Here is a 21412-nt window from a genome sequence, read left to right as displayed (position 1 = left end):
ACAAATTTAGTGTTGAAACTGTAAGATCATGGGGCGCCTGGGTGGCACAGTGGTTAAGCGTCTGCCTTCGGCTCAGGGCGTGATCCCGGCATTATGGGATCGAGCCCCACATCAGGCTCCTCCGCTATGAGCCTGCTTCTTCCTCTCCCACTCCCCCTGCTTGTGTTCCCTCTCTCGCTGGCTGTCTCTCTCTGTCAAATAAATAAATAAAATCTTTAAAAAAAAAAAAAAAAAGAAACTGTAAGATCAGTATGGTCCTAGAAACCCTCAGCAGATAAATGAACTTTAGGTAGTCCTGGGTTAGTAAATTGGTCATGTGGATGAACTGGCAGAACTAAACACAAATTCCTCTGAAGAAATGCACATTGACCCCAGGCTTTATGGGACCTCTACAAATAAAGTCATGCCAGACATTTAGTCCACCACCCAAAATAACAGATTACATCAAGAAATAAACCACTACAGAGAAGAGTCATCAGAGTCATTAGGACAATAAATGAACAAACAAAAAATAAATACAGAAGAAAATAGCAACTAATCTTCGACAAAGCAAGAAAGAATAGCCAATGGAAAAAAGACGATCTCTTCAACAAATGGTGTTGGGAAAATTGGACAACGAATGCAGAAGAATGAAACTAGACCTTTTCCTTACACCATACACAAAAATAGACTCAAAATAGGTAGGAATCCATCAAAATCCTAGAGGACACAGGCAGCAACCTCTTCAACCTTGGCTGCCCCAACTTTTTGCTAGACACGTCTCCAAAGGCAAGGGAAACAAAGACAAAAATGAACTATTGGGACTTCATCGAGATAAAAAGCTTTTGCACAGCCAAAGAAACAGTCGACAAAACCAAAAGACAGGCAACAGAATGGGAGAAGATATTTGCAAATGACATCAGATAAAGGGCTAGTATCCAAAAATCTATAAAGAATTTATAAAACTCAATACCCAAAGAACAAATAATCCAATCAAGAAATGGGTAGAAGACATGAACAGACATTTCTCCAAAGAAGACATCCAAATGGCCAATAGACACATGAAAAAGTGTTCAACGTCACTCGGCATCAGGGAAATACAAATCAAAACCACAATGAGGTACCACCTCACACCAGTCAGAATGACTAAAATTAACAAGTTGGGAAACAACAGAGGATGTGGAGAAAGGGGAAACCTCCTACACTGTTGGTGGGAATGTAAGCTGGTGCAGCCACTCTGGAAAACCTCAAAAAATTGAAAATAGAGCTACCCTATGACTCAGCAACTGCGCTACTGGCTATATACCCCAAAGATACAAATGTAGTGATCCGAAGGGACACCTGCACCCCAATGTTTATAGCAGCAATGTCCATAATAGCCAAACTATGGAAAGAGCCCAGATGTCCATCAACAGGTGAATGGATAAAGAAGATGTGAGATATAGATAGATAGATAAATAGATAGATAGATAGATAGATAGATGATAGATAGATAGATAGATAGATAGATAGATAGATAGATAGATAGATGATATACACACACACGTATGTACATATATACATACATACACATACATGCACACACACACAATGGAATATTACACAGACATCAAAAAATGAAATCTTGCCATTCGCAAGGATGTGGATGGAACTAGAGGGTATTATGCTAAGCTAAATAAGTCAGTCAGAGGGACAATTATCATATGATCTCACTGATATGTGGAATTTAAAAAACAAGGCAGAGGATCATAGGGGAAGAGAGGAAAAGTGAAACAAGATAAACCCAGAGAGGGAGACAAACCATAAGATACCCTTAATTATAGGAAACAAACTGAGGGTTGCTTGAGGGGATGGGGGTGAAGGGATAGGGTAACTGGGTGATGGACATTGTGGACAGTATGTGTTATAATAAGCACTGGATATTATATAAGATGGATGAATCACAGACCTGTACCCCTGAAACAATACATTGTATGTTAATTAATTGAATTTAATTTTTTTAAAAGATAAATAAAAATAAATTTTAAGAAAGAGAGAGAAAAAAAGAAAATAGTGTTAGAACCCTAGGAACTTTCTATGTTCAAATTATGTATACACAATATGAGGTATCTGAAAAAACAGGGGACTACTAAAAGTAAGCAGATTGTTAAAAGAAAAAAAATGAACATTTAAGACATGAAAAATTATGATTATTAAAATTAAAAATTCTGGGAATGGATTAAGTAGAAGATTAGACACAACTCAGAGAATGAGTAAATCAGAATATAGAACTAAAGTGATTTTCCAGAATGCAGCCCAGCAAGACAAAGATAAAATTAGTCTGCTTAGGGTTTCCAGGACCACACCAGTCATGCAGTTTCAACTCCAGATTTGTTTGAGGGAAAACCTGTGTGTTTGAATTCCCAGGGGAATGTGTTTTGTTTTCCACTCAGTCATGGATAATATGAAACTGGTTAAAAAATGTGAAAGATAGAAAGGTGTGTCCAATTGTGCTCTGGAAGAAGAGAATACTCGGGGAACGGGATAAGACCGATACTCGGAGATCATGAGTGAGGAGGTTCCAGAACTGAGGAAAGCCTTCTCATGGAGGACAAATAAGAAATCCTCACTTAAACATAGGGTGTTTTAACTCAGAAACAGAGATAACAAGAAGATCTTAAGAGAATAGTCTGCTGACGAGACTGTGCATTGTTCAACCTTCCCGAAGGACAGTTTAGCAATATTTATCCTTGATTAAAATGTCCATATTATTTTATTCTCTGATCCTACTCCTAGGAGTTTATCCTAACGTGATGATCTGACAACAAGGATGTTGGTCTCTATATAATTTTTAACAACAATACCTTTGGATGCAATTTAAATATCCAGCAGCAGGAAAGTGAAGAAATAAGGCACTGAGGGCCGCCTGTGTGGCTCAGTCAGTTAAGCATCCGACTTCAGCTCAGGTCATGATCTCAGGATCCTGAGCCCACACTGGGCTCCCCACTCAGTGGGGGGTCTGCATCTCTCTTTCTCTCCCTCTGCTCCTCCCCCTGCTCATGCTTGCTCGCTCTCTCTCCTCTCTCTCAAATAAATAAATAACATCTTTTTGAAAAAAAGAAAAAGAAAGAAGTCAGCATAATAGTACCTTGGCATATTATACAGAATTAAAATGCCTGATATATGTATATATCCCCATTTATTGATAAGGACAGACCTCCATCCTTACCAATAATAAAGCTTATAGCAGAAGAACATATATCATATGGTCCCATTTATGTAAAGTTACATATACATTTGTTTATATTTAAGATGTCTTACTATATTGCCCGATGTGGTGCATATAAATAAAAAGAGGGCAATGGAATGGTCTGAAAGATTGAAAGTGGTTGTCTCTGAGTATTGGGATTCCAGGGATTTTCCCTGCTATGTATTTCTACAATGTTTGATTTTATTTTCTTCTTAACGGAGCATATTAAATACATCCACACATATACATAAGGAATATCTTACATTTTTTGATTCCCAGGACAGTTTCTTTTCACTAAACATAAGACCATTTTGCTGGTCTATCATTTTGACTGGCACTGATAGGGCTATCCAAACTATAATTGTACTACACTTTTCTTTACCTTTTTAAGTGTATATAGGAACCTTCATTACCACTCCCAAATGTCAGGTGTGACTAGTGAATGAATCATTTAGGTTACCTTATGCATGTAAAGACTGAGGAAAGGTATTCAGAAGTATAGGGAAGAGAAGTACAGAGAAATACCAAGGGACCATGTTTTAGCCAAAAGCCAAAGCAACTACTACCACACTCCATGAAGACATCTCATATGTCTTGCCCAGACAGCATAAAACTGAATAGATACATGAGTATTTATAACTATTCCTGATGTTTCTGTCATTTTTTAAAATAAATCAGTTTTCATAAAAGTCCAAATAGGACTGAGAAAAATCATAAATAAAAATATTATTGAGAGTAGTTTGTTTTTTTCTAAGACATTAGATAAAATAGAACAACTAAATGGTGGTTGTCTTCCTTAACTTTTCTCAGGTATTTCAATTTAAGGAGAGTTGAATTTTCAAATTGTGCATCCTTGTGTTATATTCTTAGTTTAAAAAAAAAATCATTGTGCTAACACCCCAGTGGCAATGATGACACTGGTACCTAGATCTTAGTTTCTAAATGCCATCCTCCAATAGAAAGACACTGGTACCTAGATCTTAGTTTCTAAATGCCATCTTCCATGAAGAAATAGCTGACTCTCTGGCTGAGGCAGGAGGATCCTAGGTGAGCCTGGAGTGTCTCATACTGTCAGAAAGTAAGGAGGTGTTCAAAAAAACAAAAGGATGAGACCTATCAAGCAGACAGAGCAACCATCCTGAACAAGACCCCAGTAGCCAAAACTGGACAAATTTACAGCAACAAAACCCCAAGTATAAAATAAATATACATGAGTCCATACTGCTATAAATAATTCCCTATCCTCAAGTATACACTAGTCTTAATGACCCCCTTCCAAAAAATAGAGTGGGACAGGGAGGAAGAGTAACCTTACAATGAATAAATCTGGCAACCACTACCTCACTCAAATGATCAAGAAACATCACCACTGCTAAGCTGTGTTCATTGCGTGTACTCTGTCATGTGATACAATGAGAAGGACACTTCGCCTCTGGGACATTCTTCAAAAAAGACATTAACCCTTATCCCTCAGGGAAGGATGAATATGAGGTGGAGGTGAAGCACAGGGGATTTCTAGGTTAGTGAAACTATTCTGTAAGGTACTGTAACAGTGGGTGTCATACACTTGTCAAACCCCATAGAATGCACAGCAAGAGTGAACTCGAATGTTAACTATAGACTTTAGTTAATAATCGTATGTCATTATTGGTTCATCAATTGTAACAAGCGTACCACACTAATCCACAATATTAATAGCAAAAACAAGGAAGAAGGGCTTGAGGGGTATGTGGAAACACTCTGCACCTATACAATTTTTAAACTGCCTCCCCAAAATAAGGTGTATTTAAAAAAAAAAAAACAAAAGCAATCAAAGTCTAAAAGAAAAAAATTGGTGGTAGATGGAAAGATATATGATACAGCGAGTGTAGTAAGAGGTTAATAGTGATAAGCATAGATATTCACTATAACGCTACTTTTCTCTGTTGGACATTTTTCATAATAAATGTGGGGGAAAAGTCATTGTGGGTAATATTGGGAGAAAGCTTAGTATAGTAAGGTCAAAATGAGCCTGTGGGACTTAATTCTAACTCCAGTATGGATTTCTCAAATGATTCTGTACAAAATACATAATTTGATTTAACGACCTGAATTACTCATCTAAATTTTGAAACCCAATGGGTCTTGTCTTCAAAACCTGGACTCTAGATTAAATTGCCTTGTTATTTGGGAAATACAACTAGATTTAACCAGTTAGTATTATTTGAGAAGTACAACTAGTTAATATGATTGAAGAAATATGACTAGCTAATCTGTGTGTTATCTCATCGGTGGAGGAGTGTGAGTGTGCTTTGTAGTTTCTCCAACAATGCTGATGAATGGTCGTGGAATCTACACAACTATGGCCTGGACTTTGTCGGTGCTCTTGTAATGACTTAGCACTGTTTTCTTTATCATCCAAAACCACATTTTTTATTACTCGCTGCAACATGACAATAACTCCAGTTTTGAATGGTGCATATTTCTCATTATGAATCTAAATACACAGAATGTTTGCTGTTTTCAGTCACTACACTGTGTAAAAATGGTGCATTAAAAATAGTGTGACATATTTGCATATTTATCTGTATTAAAAGCCTCAAGTTATTGCAGATACACAGCTGTTGCTTTTTCACCATTTTTTAAAGGAACTGTATCTCCTCTCCTGTATAAATTACATGCATTTTCAAATGCATCATCTGAGCCAAAAGAGCTGCAAAGCTTTAAACAGGAAAACTGATTCTCAGAGAAGAATGATGTTAAAGGAGAGGAACTGTAAATTTTTAGTCATTGTGTCCAAATGATAAATTTTTAACCTAAAATGATAAATGTGTTCCTTTGCCAACTCAGATATTATACATTGTAAACAGAAAGTAATTCTGGATGCTCTTACAAATTATGGCCTCATTTCAGCAGAGAGACTGTTTACCTAGTACAGAGCATTTAAGGAGATGCTGCTTTAGAGCAATCAGGTTACAGAACACTCCACTTTGTGACTTCAGAGTGACAATTTCTGTTGTAATGTAAAGAAATTTTTCTTATGGTAGCATTTCCATATCTTCTGAAAGCCAATAGTAGCATTTTTCTTTTTAATTGAAAAGGAAACTCTATGCCCCTGAAATGCTAGCTACTATCATCTTACGAGTTCTCAGAAAAGTCCCAAATTGAGTAACAGTTCTATCAAGTTTCATTATTTTCTCTAGAATTTTAATATAGACTCTTTTAGTTTTAAGAAAACGTGTTTTTTCAACTCTATGACCATGATAAGTTGATTAATACATAATTTAAATGCATACCAGAAGTTGTCACTTTAATATCTGAATTACATTTTGTTCATTTTTTAAGAAGGCTATTGCACATAAATCGTTGAATCAAAGATTTCACGTTTCAGAGTTCAATCTCACCGTGTTAGCTAAATGAGAGGGGTCCTGAGAAGAGAGGATTATCATATATTAAATTAAAAGTTTGCCATTTTGCAGCTCTAATCCTGTTGAAAAAAGATGATTTCTGTCTTATTTAATCAGCAAGAGGTCTTTATTGCCTTAAGTATTAATTGATTAGGTTCTCATTAAGGTCAAAAGTACACTTGGCTGACCAGAGGCAGCCAATTAGCACATTGTCAGCCATGCTTATTTACATTGACTGAACATAATGGTAGTTATTTGACTGTCAAGTCACAAGGTCACCGAATCTTTTGTGCACTTTGCCCTCTGAAAGGGCAATAATCATTCAGACACCAGAAAGCATTCCTAACAAAGATTGGGTTTATTACTTATTGACTTAAATCACTCTTAGAAACAGGTGTTTCATTCTCTTTGGACAAATGATATATCATTTCTTTGTGAAATACTTGAGGTCTGGGTGAAATTCTGTGGCTGATTGTGTCTGAGGATTTTTGTTCAGCAAGCAGCTTGCACTTCAAACTCTAAATAGCTTTTTAAAGAGCAGACCAATCCAATGATTATATCCCTTTTGCAATAGAGACTTTTCTCTTGCTCAGTGATTACAGCAAGTTGGAGCTAGCTGGGCACACTCGTGCTGAATTGCCGCTGGGGCACCGGTCTCCAAGTGGAGGGTTAGAACCACATCTGAGTCTCACCTTAGTGAGGAGATTAGTATGCTTCCTAAATACACTGCTGCTGACATGGGATATTGGATATTTGCTGTAGAACAAAAGAGAAACAAAACTTCAAGGTTATTCATGAAACCAGGAATCTAAAATTTCTGCCTGGAGTCCCAGTGTTTTTTATCATCATGTATCATTACGCCTAATTTATATGGTGGTCATGTAACTAGTTGCATTTGTTAACATTTTAATTTTTTTCTATGTATCCCCTTCGACTTAAATTTAGCAGCGTTATTGCTTCAATTTTCTATTACTGATTCAAATATCACTGATGATTCCATGAGTTACATTTTAAAGAGAAACTTTTGTTTAATGCATCACTTTTACAACTTGTGCCTCTAAATCTCACTGGATCCCATAAATCAGCCTAGGTTTTTTTCCTTTACATCCTGCCCTCCCTAAATATGCATCCCACGAAGCATCACATTCCATCCATTCTAGTTCCTGAATATCATCAATAAATATAAGTACTCTCCATTTCAACTCATTGCCACTGCCTCAGTTCAGCAATTTGTCTCTTGATTAAACTGTTGTAATGCCTTTTTACTGGTCTTCTAAATGATTCAGTGGCCCTCTGTTGGCATAACTATCTTCCCACTCGAGTGTGATTCTTTCAGAGTAGAGTGATATATTTTTATATTGCATCCCCAGCAAAGTTAGTGTTTGGTATATATAGGCATTCAGTAAAATTTACTGAGTAAATAAATAAATGGCCATAATTAACTTTATGCTACATATAAATGTAAACCTTGATAAAATAGTAATTTCTTATGATTTAAGAACTCATTAAATCAAATTTTTCACTACTATTAAATTATGAATTAATACTCTCTCAGACTGTTATAAGAAGCAATGAGTTGTAATTCATCCATGTGACTAAACCGACAGCATTGAATATGAAGACAGAGAGTCCAAATCAAGGGAAAAAATTACTGCCGTAATTCTTGAGTAATTAACTACCAAGTATATATAGAAAACAAATGCATATACGATCAAAACATTTGTTTTGTAGGATCATACGATTTTCTGATGATTCAACATTAAATTAATAGTTATTGTTTACATATTGTCTATCAAGTACTGAGAATTCCACATAGATCCTCTACCATCCTCTCAAGAACCATGTCATACAAATAATCATAATTGTCATTTTATGGATAGGAAAACCGGTTTCCCAGGGTAACTTATCCAAAGACACATAACCCAGGTCTCCAAAGCCTAAGCTCTATCTACCACATGAATCTGACTCTAGTAAGTTTGCCTCCTTCTTTCAAACTTTGGGCAATCTATTTAACATTATTCTGAAACTTCATGAAGTGCTGTCTAGAGGTGCTTCATATCCAATACTTGGCTGGGGGTGGCTAATCAGCAAAGCCAAAGGCGAGAAAAATGACAGTAGCAATTAAAGGTAATGTGACTCAGTAGTTAAGACTGCAATGGCTTCCACATCATACAGCCCCACTCTTGAGTCCCAGTCTGTTGTGCACTGCCTGTGTAACCTTGACCGAGTTCCTTGATCTCCAAGTTTCAGTGCAGTAATCTTTAAAATAGATAGTAATAATAACTACCAAGGGGTGTGTGAAGATCAAATGAGATTATGCAGATAAAAATGCTTAGCACAGTAACTGGCACATCATAATAGCTCAGTAAATGTTAGTTATTGCTGTTCATAAAGATTTTCTGCCAAAATGAATGGTTTGGGTTGTATGCCTCTGCTTATCCTTGGTTGGATCTGTGTGCTCTGGTATTGCAGAATATCCACCAAAGTCATATATTAGGCTGACACCCAGATAATCATCTGGATATAGGTTGAGTTAAAGATATGATATTCAAATATTTAAGTTTGTTAGGGACTCTCTTGATTTTCATGATCTCTACCAAGTGGACAAGTGGTACAGAGAACATCCTGTGCAGAGCTACTCCTAGTCCCTCATGCTACATCTCAAACATGCGTAAAAGACATTCACCTCTTTGGTGACTCACCACATGAACTGGTGTTATAATAAGTCACACATTAAATTCTCAGGACTTGGCTGTTTGAGCACCAAGCTCCACGAGTCACTCTTAGTTACATCGTATTAGAATTATGAGGAGTTTCGCTCAGAACCAAAGCGATACCTTGAAACAAAATCCTCTGGTGTGGATCAGCCATTTGTCTCTTGTGCTTCATTAGTACCTCCATGATTAGAAAGCCTGTGGTTTGAGGGGGGGGTTGCCTCATCTCCCACTTGATCTTGGGCCCATTACCCTACTGGCTGAAGGAAAATATATTTATATCATTTAATAATAAGTTTTTAGAAGAGCAAGCTGGCCAATTCTCACTGTTTTATTGCCTTTACTTATATATGAGACAGGCAGATACAACAGATATTTTATTGGCTTTCCCCCTTTACTGAGATGCCATTGGAAGCTCTACAGTTAACACAGAGAAGGAACAAGACGAATTTACCACACTGAAGAAGTATGTTGACTTGTGCAATCTCTATTAGTTAATAAGCATTTACTGAGTCCCTGTTATGTGTTTATAACATAGATCCTGTGCTAGGTGTTGGGGATAATGTCCCAGATTCTACAGAACTCATTTGTACTCAAACTAGGTAGAAGTGAAACACTGATTTATACTCTTCCTTAAGATAAAGTTTAGAAATTTTAAATAAAATTCGACCATTAATATCAGGTTAAACTCTTATTCAGATATCCTTGGAATGATCACAGTTGACACTTAATATGTGGTATGTAATCCTGAATTAAATTTTCATATTTTACTGTTTTTAGCATGTGTAGGTCAGTCCTTTATTGTATCAGACTGTTAGTTATTCTAATGTTTTTTTCAATCAAACACTTCTTATTCTATAACAACTAGTGCCTCGCCTAGTTGTTACCTATTTTCTTTGTGCTCTGTGCTCATCTAAAATAAAGCATGAAAGTATGGTTTGCCTTTTTCCTTAATTTTCGGTTTATTTTAAGTGAAGGAATTGTATAAATCCACTGGAAGTAGAGGGATATTCCTATTCTTTGTTCAATTTTTACAGTATTTTTGTTTTTACAGTATTTCATGATTTTCAGTATTTGTTCTTGGCAAAAACCCTCCCTTATCATTCATTGTGTTGCTTCTTTTTTTTTTTTTTTGAGATTTTATTTATTTGACAGAGAGAGACAGTGAGAGAGGGGACACAAGCAAGGGGAGTGGGAGAGGGAGAAGCAGGCTTCCTGCCAAGCTGGGAGCCCGCTGTGGGGCTCGATCCCAGGATCCTAGGATCATGATCTGAGCCGAAAGCAGACGCTTAATGGCAGAGCCATCCAGGTGCCCCTCATTGTGTTGCTTCTGAAATGGATTCTTTTAGCAAATATTCATCGAACACTCCTCACTATGTGCTGGGTTCTCTGTTGCTGCCCTCATGGAACTTACATGCTAATAGGAGGAGACAAAGAAATAGACTGGGTAAGGGAGATGGCGAATGGAGGTAAGGATATAGGGGGGAAGGGGATGTTACATTAAATAGGGTGCTCACAGATGGGCCCATTGAGAAGGCATCAGTTGAGCAAAGACCTGAAGGAACTAAAGGATTTAGCAAAGGAGGTCACCAGCATAGGGCAATCTAGGCCAAGGAGACAGCCAGTACGAACATGATAAAGTGGAAGTGTTCAAGGTTTCAGGCTTGTTTGAGAAGTAGCAAGGAGATTAATGTCACCAAAGCAAAGTCAATTTATAAGAGAATGCTAGAAGGCAAGGCCATAGAGGTAAAAAGGAGAGGGCCAAGGATTGTACCAGGTCTTACAGACCTGGGGAAGGAATTTGGCTTCTACTCTGAGTGAAATAGGAAGCCAGGAGGGTTTTCAGCAGAGGACTGACTGGATGTAACTTGTATGTTAAGAGTATCACTTGGACACTGGCTTGAGCATGGACTTTCCCCAGGGTAGAAACAGATGGACCAATTAAGAAATTATCTCAATAATCCATATGAAAAATGATAGTGACTTGGATCAGGACAGTAACAGGGAACTTGGTAAGAAGTGGTTGGATTCTGGGTATATTTTGAAGGTGTAACTGACAGGATTTCCTGAGATAGAAAATGAGCAGTAAAAGGAAAAAGGACTCAAGGAAGATCACAAGTTTTAGGGCCTAAGCCACAGAACATGAGAAGGTAAAAGTCCTTTCCTACACACTTCTTGCTCCTAATGATTCTATATGCCAACTCTATTTATAAAACTGATTTAACTTCTATTTTACTCTCATATACTTAGAAGGTAGAAACCCAACCAACTCGAAAGTTCTAATAGCACTCTTGGTAAATTCAGAGTATCTCTATGTAAATTGGTATGCTAGCTGTCACTTCTGAGGATAACACCCTTTCTAGTATTTACTGGATAACATAATGTCACCATGAGGATACTTGGAATGCACAAGAGAATTAGATGACACAGTCTTTGTCTTTTCTAAGCTTATTGTTTGTCTTTCCATCTAGGTAAGCAGAGATCCAAGTCAGCCTGGTTTTTTATCTCAGGCACAGGGCCTAGATATAGGGGCGGGTGTTTCAGTTAGCCTTGGACCTCTGTGTGACATAAAGGGAGGTCCAGGTGAGAAGTTCTAGGTGAGATGGCTTTGGGGAACTGAGACCCGGTATGAAATGTTAAGTCTCAAGTCAAGGGGTCAGGCCAACCCTAACAATCAATCACGAGGAAAAGACCTGCTCCAGAACACTGTGTATATTTTCCCAATTAACTCAGAAGGCATTTTCGTATCTCTTTTTTTCCTAAGTATTTAAGAAAGTTCTTGCTGTACCCTTCACACACTAACAACAGGTCTACTGTGGAGGTTGGGGGAAAGATGAATACATATGAAGAGAAACATGAATAAATGTAAACAAGCATAAAAATGTGTGGTATCATAAAAATTCATGTCCACAATGAATTGTCTTTATTATGCATCTTCTTTTTTTTTTATTATGGACTTACTTTACTGTCATTTTAAGCAACTACTATTAACAGCATCTCATTTGATAATGACAAATTTGTTGACATCTCTCTTCTTTCTAGATTTAGTTGAACTCCAAGAAAACCTTTAAAATGCAAATAATTGATCATTTCTCATGTCTCCAAGAAGGTTTGGAACATGGCAAGCCTTGAACATGTCTTGGAAAGTATCATCTACTTCCAGAAAAGTGTAGGAATCCATATCTAATTCTCAGACAGATACGGACTGAGTGAACATGAAATACAGACTGTGGTCAACTTTAATTCTTTCCCACATCAGATTTTCATGAAACATTGTCATTTCTTTGAGTGAGACAAATGAATTTCTCTAATACTTTATACATCCATTGGTAAAATTCAATTCAAAACAACTCTAAGGTCAAATATAAATTATTTTGTTGTTATATTTAATTTTGGATTATCCTCTTGTCTTTTCTTTGGCATTAGAACAAATTACAATTGGTGAAGTCCCAAGATTATAAAGCACTACTTAAGCATTCATGTTAGCTATCAAGATTAGGGAAGAATACAAAGACTAGTGTGTTAAAGGATAAAGTTTCTGAGACCAGATGAGGCAACTTACACAGGTTTTAAGGAGAAAGTACAATACTCAGTTTTAGAAGGAAAGGAGGGGAGATAATATGTTTTGGCAGTAGCTTAGGTTCTTAATACAGAAGATATTATTTTAATCGTCTTCATAATTGAATCTAATAATATGCTTTCTCTGTAATAGAAAATTGTATTTCCTATATCTCTGTGGGTACACTTCTCTGAGACTAAGAGAACTATTTGTAAAATGAGAATTGAAGAGGGATCATATTCTTTTAAATGACTTTCCTCAGCCCTTGCATCAGAGAGCCTGAGGCAGCCTCTGGCACTGAGCACTGGGTCAGACCCAAGCTGCTTGTACTTCTTTTGCTGCGGAGCCCAGACCCACAATCCTGGGTCAGACATGTTGGAGTCTTGTTCCTCTATCTACTCCAGTTGACCTTTAACAGAATTCTGACTGCTTTTCTCTCCATTTGTCTGTGAAGGGAGTTTTCATTTTATACTCTTCCAATTTAACAGAGGGAAAAGTTTAAAAAGAAAATGAAACACCCCTTCAAAAAACAAAACGAAAAAGTAGTCCACAGTCTCTCACTGTATTGGAGCCAAGAACTCTGCCAATTTTGCTCTCATATCTCTGAGTTGTACCCTGACCCTTTATATGACCGGTGGGGCTTGTTGCATAAGATCTATCTGGGCGCCTGTCTCAAAGTGCTATCTTTGTCCATATTTCAAAACACTCACAGATATTTTATCATTAATTAGTATTCATATTATGTCTCAAACAATCTGTTCAAGAATAGGGGAAGTGAACTAGTTGGACAGCTCTTCTGTTTGCCTAGTGATTAACATGGATGATGCATGGAGAGCCCAAGACTTACAAAGGGAGAAGGCGGTCAAATGTTGGGTAGTTATCTCCTGGAACATCTAGAAGCTCACCTACTTTGGAGGCTGGACTTCTCCAGAAAAACTACACTTGGCACACAGGGTAGGGAGACACAGACCTCTTTAAAAATAGACCCATGCCTTTTTGATTCACAGCATCCTGGATTGCTTTTCATCATGTTATCATGCCACTTGGGAGCTGGCTGGACTCCCTTGTTCAGTGACATATACTTCATAGTGTGTGTGTGTGCGTGTGTGCGTGTGTGTGTGTGTGTTTTAAAAAACCATTTGTTCTTTCAACCACAACATGCTTTGCATTTTTCTTTCAAATTTGTGGGTGTATATATAGATTGATCAAAATAATATTTTTAAATTCCGAACAATTTAGAAAGATAGTGGATGGGTGTCAGTTAATCTATTATGTTCCTCTCTTCCTCCTCCCCCTCTTCAGCTGCTAATCTTAGAACTTGTGTGCCAAATTGTGTAAGATATTCTTCCAATAGCTACATGTGTGACTCTTTTGTGAGCTCTACAGACAGTTATGAGGACAGATTTGCAGTTGCATATGGGACTGTCACATGATTTGATTGCCTTGTCTTCCAGGCACTGAGATTTCTTTTCACTGAGCTTTAATACTGAGGAATTTTTAGTTGCGATGGAAGTTCAGCAAAGTCTCTATTAAAGAAATTACACACCCCAGGAATGGGGAAGGAAAAAAAAAGTTTTTACTCAACACCACTCTGTATTTGGCATCTCTATATACTGAACAGTATATATGTTCATATGTTTACTTTTTCCAGTAGTGAAAAAAATTCGCAGAATTTTTATGAAAATCAAAGAGTTAAGAGCCTTTATTATCCTCCTTGCTCTTTTGGAGCAAGATCTCGTAGATGTCTCGACAGAAAAAGGAAGCAGATGCTTTGTAAAAAGGTCTCATATAATTCATGTCCAATTATAGAGAATGATCTACAGAAAAAATGTTATCTATCAACTGTTAGGAGCCAAAAATACTGCGCCTTTAGTCTCTGAAACAGAAAGGTGCAAATCCATTTTCAACTTTACAGAGACATATTAAAAACCCTCTTTTAGGACCCAAACACTACAGCCCCTCATACCATTGAACCACAGTGCCACCCTTGAGGGACACACAGCATCAAAACAAGGTCTTTCTCCTAATCTAATTTCAGATGTTTCTCAAGAATGAATAATACCCTAGTGATATCTGTGTCCAGGACATTAAGACATATAATATTTTAAAAGTGTTAATCACACATACCCAAAGAGCTTTTTTTTTCTTTTAATGCTCCGTGTATAAGATTACTCATCCTCATATTATTGTCACTCTGTAAAACAAATGCAGTGGTTAATTTCTGAGAGCTACACCTATTAGGTTTGAAATCTTAATTTAGAAATAATAATGATGGCTAGCATATATCGATTGCCACCCTGAGCCTAAACTCTATAAAACAAATACTTTATATACATTACTTCTAATTCTCAAATTCTAACTCACCGTTATTATTATTATCTTCTTTTTCCCCATTGAGTAAAAACTTGGAAATAGCTTGAATAAGGAGAGAAGTATATTTTGTTGTTTCGGACCTTTATTTCCTTCTCATGTTTTAGGTTGGAGAAGTCTCGTACCTTGCGAGGGAAATTAAACCAACACCTTGCACAATGAAACTTGTGAGTGGTAGAACACAAGCAGAAGCTTCCGTATCCTTAAACCACACCCTGAACATTCTGGAGGCCACGCGTAGAGGCACTGGACCTCACCACATTCTCATGGCTCACTGTTACATCACGGGCAGCAAGTTCATTGCAACTGCTCTGGATTTCTGGCCGAAGAACTTAACGACACATAAAAAGGTACCTACAGTATCTATTTTTTTTCTAGTCTACAAAAGAGCAATTTATGAAAAGGTTTTCTTCAGACAATATCAAGTCTTTCTCTGTGCATTTCTTAACGCTTTGAACTAAATCTGGCATAATAAGATTTGATTGAGCTGTTATGTTCTGCTGCGTAAGTGGCTGTGCACAATTGAGAAAGAAAATTGCTTAATAGAAAGTTATAGTCATCACTAACTTTATCTTAATTCTCCAAAGCAATAAGTTAAGACTCGTTTCAGAGCAGCTCAGAGCTCTTAGAAAATGTGGAAAATACTCTGATTAGAAACATTTCTGTCCATTTGGTATACTGTACTTTCTGGAAATGGGAGTTTATCTTTCTGATATTTTGTTCACTTGGGGTACATTTTATCTTATTTCTCTAAAGACATTTGAAAAAGGCCTTTTCTATCCACTCTTCTAAAATATTTAACAGAGATGATGTTTTTCAGCATGACATCTGTACCCTGCTTTGAGGTTGTAACTCCTACTTACCCCATTGACATCAAAAGCCATTTCTGAAATATACTGAATTTAGAATGTACCATTATTTATACTATTATATCATCAGAAAATGATGGATTTTTAAAATAAATAATAGATTAAGCTGATGATTGGAATTTACAAGAATCTGGTCTCTGTTAATATTAAAAGTTACACTGGAAATACCGTCATTACTTGCAGTGGTATTATTATCTACCTAGTAAATCTATGAGACATGAACAACCAGTAAAACTAGCAAGAGTCTTAGAAAGTTTAGAGCTTCATCATGCTGCTAGTTGAAAAGGAATTATGAAAAAATCTTTTACTTTCTAAGTATCAGCAGTAACCAATTTAAAAAGAGAATGGAGGAAAAAAGACAATACGCACAGTAGCATCAAAAAACTGTAAGAAATTTCAGGACCTCTATAAAGAAAACCGTAAATCTTTATGGCGGGATGAAGATTTGAGAAATTGAAAAGATGCAGCATGTTTCTGAATGGAAATGATTTAAAGATACATGGTTTTAAATAGTTTTTATTTTTTAAATAAACTTAATTTCATTAAAATCAAGTCTCAAAGACTTGAGACACAGCGATTAGCTTAACACAACGATTCTGAAGTAGATACGGAAGAAGAAAGCAGGCAAAAATAGCCTGGAAATTTTTACCAAAAGAAGAAACTAGAGAAGAAGGAGGAATATAGGGAAGGAGAGGAGGATGAATAAGAAAGCCTCATACTGCCAGATACTAAACTATAATGCAAAGATACAATTAAAGTCATGTGACACTGGTACAGTCACAGATAATAATCCCGAACTTGAAATCTGTCTTAAACTTATGTGCTTTCATATTTGTAGAAGTGGATGTATTTCCTTAGATGCTGGCTGTTACTGATTTGGCCAACTTTGCTTTGAAGGTGCCTTGTCTCCATGAAGGTGTCTGCTCACTGCCACACCTGATAACAAGGTGGAGTTTGCCAGCAGTCCGTGCTAGCTCCCTCTTACTTGATTATTACACTTGCAGTTTCTCTGAATCTAACAGGCTCTACAGCTCTAATATCTGAGCTTCCAACTGATAAGGAAAATATTTCCTGGATTTGTGCTTTATTTTTGCTGTGGCTGACACATTTGAATTTGAGCTATTTCACAGATTTCCCCCTCCCCCACGCCCCTAGTGGCTTCGTTTGGTATTCAGTGCGAACTAAAAATAAGATGATATAAAAATTTTAATTATATAAGCTAAGCTTCAGTTTTAATATAGAATAAAAATATTTATTCATCATGTATTTCTTCTCACTTATCTGCAGATGTTAAGTCCCAATTTTCAAAAAGATGCACCACGGGAAGATTGTACCATATTTTCAGTGAGGCTAAGGGGCAAAATAAATACTGGTCATCTTTATAGATCTTGAAAAATAAAGGTGATCTCAAAGCATGCCAACCATACCCACTTTACAACTAAATGTAATGTAAATTACCATATCAAGCTGAAAATTTGAGTATTAGTGGTATTTAGTTTCCTGCTTAGCTAATGTCAGTTTAGGTACTGCTTACAGTAATTTGCTACAGAATCATTGTATGTAATTATTTTGCTGTTATAAGAGAATGCATTTATAGCTAAGAAGAAAATAAGGTTGGGAAAAATCATTTTGCAGAGCTGAAATTTATGGCCAGCATTCTAAGATATAAGGAATGTATCTAGTTTTTGTTTTAAAAATGACTTGCTATCAGAAGCTAAATGATGATTTTATAATTTTCTATAAAGTGAAAGAAAAGTGTTTTTAATTTAATGACTTATGCCTGAAAGGATATTTGAGTATATTCTTCCTGGAGTAATTACTAATACGAACGTATCATAATAAGCTATTATACTCTTTCCAGAAATTTTTTGGTTCTTTGGTTTTCTTTGAAGGTGCTAGGAGAGTACAGACTGACATAATATTATTCAACATGCTGATACTTTTTAGGATCATAATGTTGGTTGTTAAAACTTTACTAAATTGACTTGACAGTTTCAAATTAAGTATCATCTTGTGTTTTTCCTTTCTCCATATCTTTTTAATGACAGTGTCATATAATATGATGGTTTCATGAGTGGTTTTGCTATCTCATTCATCAGAGTAATCAATGGGGAAAGGGTCCATATGGGTTGTAGTCCATTTGTATTGGATAGGACAGATGGCATTATTGATAGATGGAAATATTCCAAATATTTATTGTGTAATGATATCACAGGGACTCTGACTTCTGAATTTTAATACTTTAATTTCTACAGTAACTGGCAAATTAAGTAATTTATTCAGTTACCATGTATCCATTTAATTATATCAATGTGTGAATTATAGCATTAATTACCTTTCGGTTGATACTTTATTTTACATGATGGGCATTTTTCTTTCTAAGTCTTTGTGTTTACTTATCTGATTTCTGACCAAGCCATCAGTTCAATCTTGAGGATTTTAAAGCTGAGAACAGTTTTTGGAGCAGTTAGTAAGTTAAAGATAGGATTCCAGAAGTGAATGAAGTAACGGTTCTTCACCAGTATCACCTCCTGTGGGAGGTCTTAAAGACTCTATACATTTGCCTCTTGCATAAATGTCTACCCCCAATAGATTTGTTTAAAATTATGTTCTAATATAAGTGTGAACATAAGGACAGAATGATATGACTCAAGTTCTAGTTATATTTCATTTTCTCAATTTGAAATTGAGTCATTTGAGGAAGGGTTACTGCCGGTATAGTAAAGTTAATGTACTGTCCTCACAAATGTTTGACGCCATCCCAAAATCACATTTACACTAGTAGAAATAAATGAAATCCAGTGGGAAAGAGGTCTTCACTTTTTACTGTGTATACTTTTGCATTGTTTAAATGCTTTTGCAATTGCAAAGTAAAAAATGATAGTTTGAATCATTCCCCAACTTCTCTTGCCATTGTTTTATTTTTAAAATGATATCAACCCCTACTATTGAAAGCCTGCTATGTATTTAAATACTATGTATAAAACTGTCTGACAGTACCTCCAGGTTACTTTGTATTTTATTTAGAAAGTATTGTAAATTCTTTAAAAGTAGTGACCATTTTTTCCTAACTAAAATTTAGGATACATTATCTAACAGCATTGTTTGTTGGTTTTGGGGGTTTTTTTGAATTTGTGAATTTGTTACTGTGAAAAAATTACAAAAGCATAAAAACTTAAAGGCTTTTACATTTAGTTATAAATTTGTCAATTTATAACTGACTGACGCCACTAAATTCCCAGTGTCTAGCCAACTGCCTTACACATATTGAGAGCTCAGTGTTTGTTGGTTGATAAACAAGAGAAGATGCTGTACACCACAAACGTCTGGAAACCTAGAGTTCGGTTCAAAGTTAGAGTGTGATCCCATGAACCAAATAGAAGCTTTAAGTTAAAGTTTTGAAAAGATCACTCTTTTTAAAAAGTTCTTATAGATACAGACTATGTAATCATATTGAAAGAAGGAACCGACCAAGCTTTATTTAATAACAACTGTGCAATAGCGTTCAGTGAGCCAAGAAGAGGACATGGTAACTTAGACCTATCCCGTTCAAGATCGATTGTCGGCCCTATGACTGAGAGCAAAACAGCACTATTTGTTTTCCTAATGCCCTGGCAAATACAAATGAACCAAATACACCCTGACGATTCCAGATTTCTCCAACACAGGAGACAGTTTCAGAAACACTGATTAAAATGGCGTAGATAATATTCTGATAGAAATCTTAGGACCAATCGTAAGCCAGGAAAAAGACCAGCACTAATTGAAGTGAAGTGGAGTCTGAAACATTCTACACATATTTACTGTTTCTTTAAAAAAATCAGTCTCGGTAGTATAAAAGGCACAGGGTTTTGTTTTGTTTCTGGTCACTAAAGCCTTTTATTTCCTTCATTTATGAAGTCACATACATGAGTGCTTTTGAATAAAATTTGGGGATAATTTTTACTCTGATCTTTGCATCTACATTTGCAGCCTTTACCCTTCCCCGATACGTTCTAATGTTCGCATTACTGATATTTGTCTCTGCTGCTCTCTCCTTCCTCCTTTGGTGCTCTTTCACACACTGAGAGACAGAAACAAAAACAGAAAGACATATCAGCTATTTCTTTGGATCATCAAACAGGAAACTTCTTCTCAAGCAACACTGCAATGTAGTTACGTTGTTATGTGGTTGTTGTTTTAAGATTTTATTTTTCCTTTCTTCTTTTCAATTTTGTATATTTGGAAAAGGTTTGCTATATCTTCCCACTGATGGAAAGAAGAAAAAAATGTGTAGAACTGAGCAAATATCTAAAAATATTCGATCACATATACAGCAAACGAATGACTCTTTTCGCTGTATTTTGGTAAGGTTTTTCTCTTAAAAGTTCTTATCTATAGTTTTGGGCATGACCCATCCTCTCCGCCCCCCCCAGAAAAGACCATACCTTCCTAAAAATAAAACATGAAGTCTAAACCTCAGAATTTAATTTGTGTCCTAAAAATTTCATATGGCCCCAAATTATTTAAAGACAAACAGTATTAAAATTGTGTCTTAAACAAGCAAGACCTATTTGGAAGCAAATTTTCCTTATAATATTTTAAGAACACTGGAATATTTATCCAATGAATCTTCTTTTTAAGACGTAATACTCTTACAGAAGAAACACTAAAAAGGTGCTTAATAATAAATTTCTAAATTTCTTCCCTAGTCAGTTGGACTTTGATCTAATCAAATTTGTCAGGAAATTAAATTTGTTTTCAGGCTACCTACTTAATTTCTGAAGATGGGATGATAGTAACTGATCATGCTGTGAATAAAGAAATAAATTTTGGCATACTAAGGCAGTATATAAGCTGAAGTTTTTGAACAAAGCAGCCTGTCAACCATGGTGCATTTAAGTACAAGAAAGATTGATGTTTGCCAAATGTCAAATCAGAGAGAAGAAAAATGTTTTCAAGCTTAGGGGACTGCCAACAATGAAAGGGAAAATAAATAAAAATTTAGATGTACAATATTGTTATACCTTGTCAAGGAAATGTTAATTGAAATCAGGTCTCCTTTTTGAAAACATAATGTAAAATTTTCACCAAAAGACTACACAAGAGTCTGACAATTAACGCAAAAGTAGAATTTTTAAAAGATAACAAGGAGATGGCTGACATTAACAAAAATTGTGCTGTTAGATAATCAAAAAGCTATGCCCTAGATTTCATTGTCAATGAACTCCTACCGAGTAATTAATATAATTGGTTATGTTACTAAGAGAAAGTTAAGAGTTTTGAGAATTATCGACATGAACCATGTGGGACTCCATCCTGAATTC

At 36.0% G+C, this 21412-nt stretch overlaps 1 long non-coding RNA gene across 1 annotated transcript in view; it reads left to right on the top strand.

Moving 5' to 3' along the window:
• Nucleotides 1-15336: 15336 nt before the first annotated feature.
• Nucleotides 15337-21412, top strand: part of LOC121099764 — a 36986-nt gene continuing 30910 nt past the window's right edge. Inside the window, exon 1 of the long non-coding RNA XR_005831990.1 lies at nucleotides 15337-15587. This is a non-coding gene — a long non-coding RNA (uncharacterized LOC121099764). The remainder of the gene's footprint in view (nucleotides 15588-21412) is intronic.

This window comes from Ursus maritimus, unplaced genomic scaffold (assembly GCF_017311325.1).
Source record: "Ursus maritimus isolate PB19 unplaced genomic scaffold, ASM1731132v1 scaffold_35, whole genome shotgun sequence".
In the NCBI taxonomy this organism is placed as follows: Eukaryota; Metazoa; Chordata; class Mammalia; order Carnivora; family Ursidae; genus Ursus; species Ursus maritimus.
The sequence above is the reverse complement of the archived record's forward strand: the minus strand, read 5'-3'. Positions and strand labels throughout refer to the sequence as shown.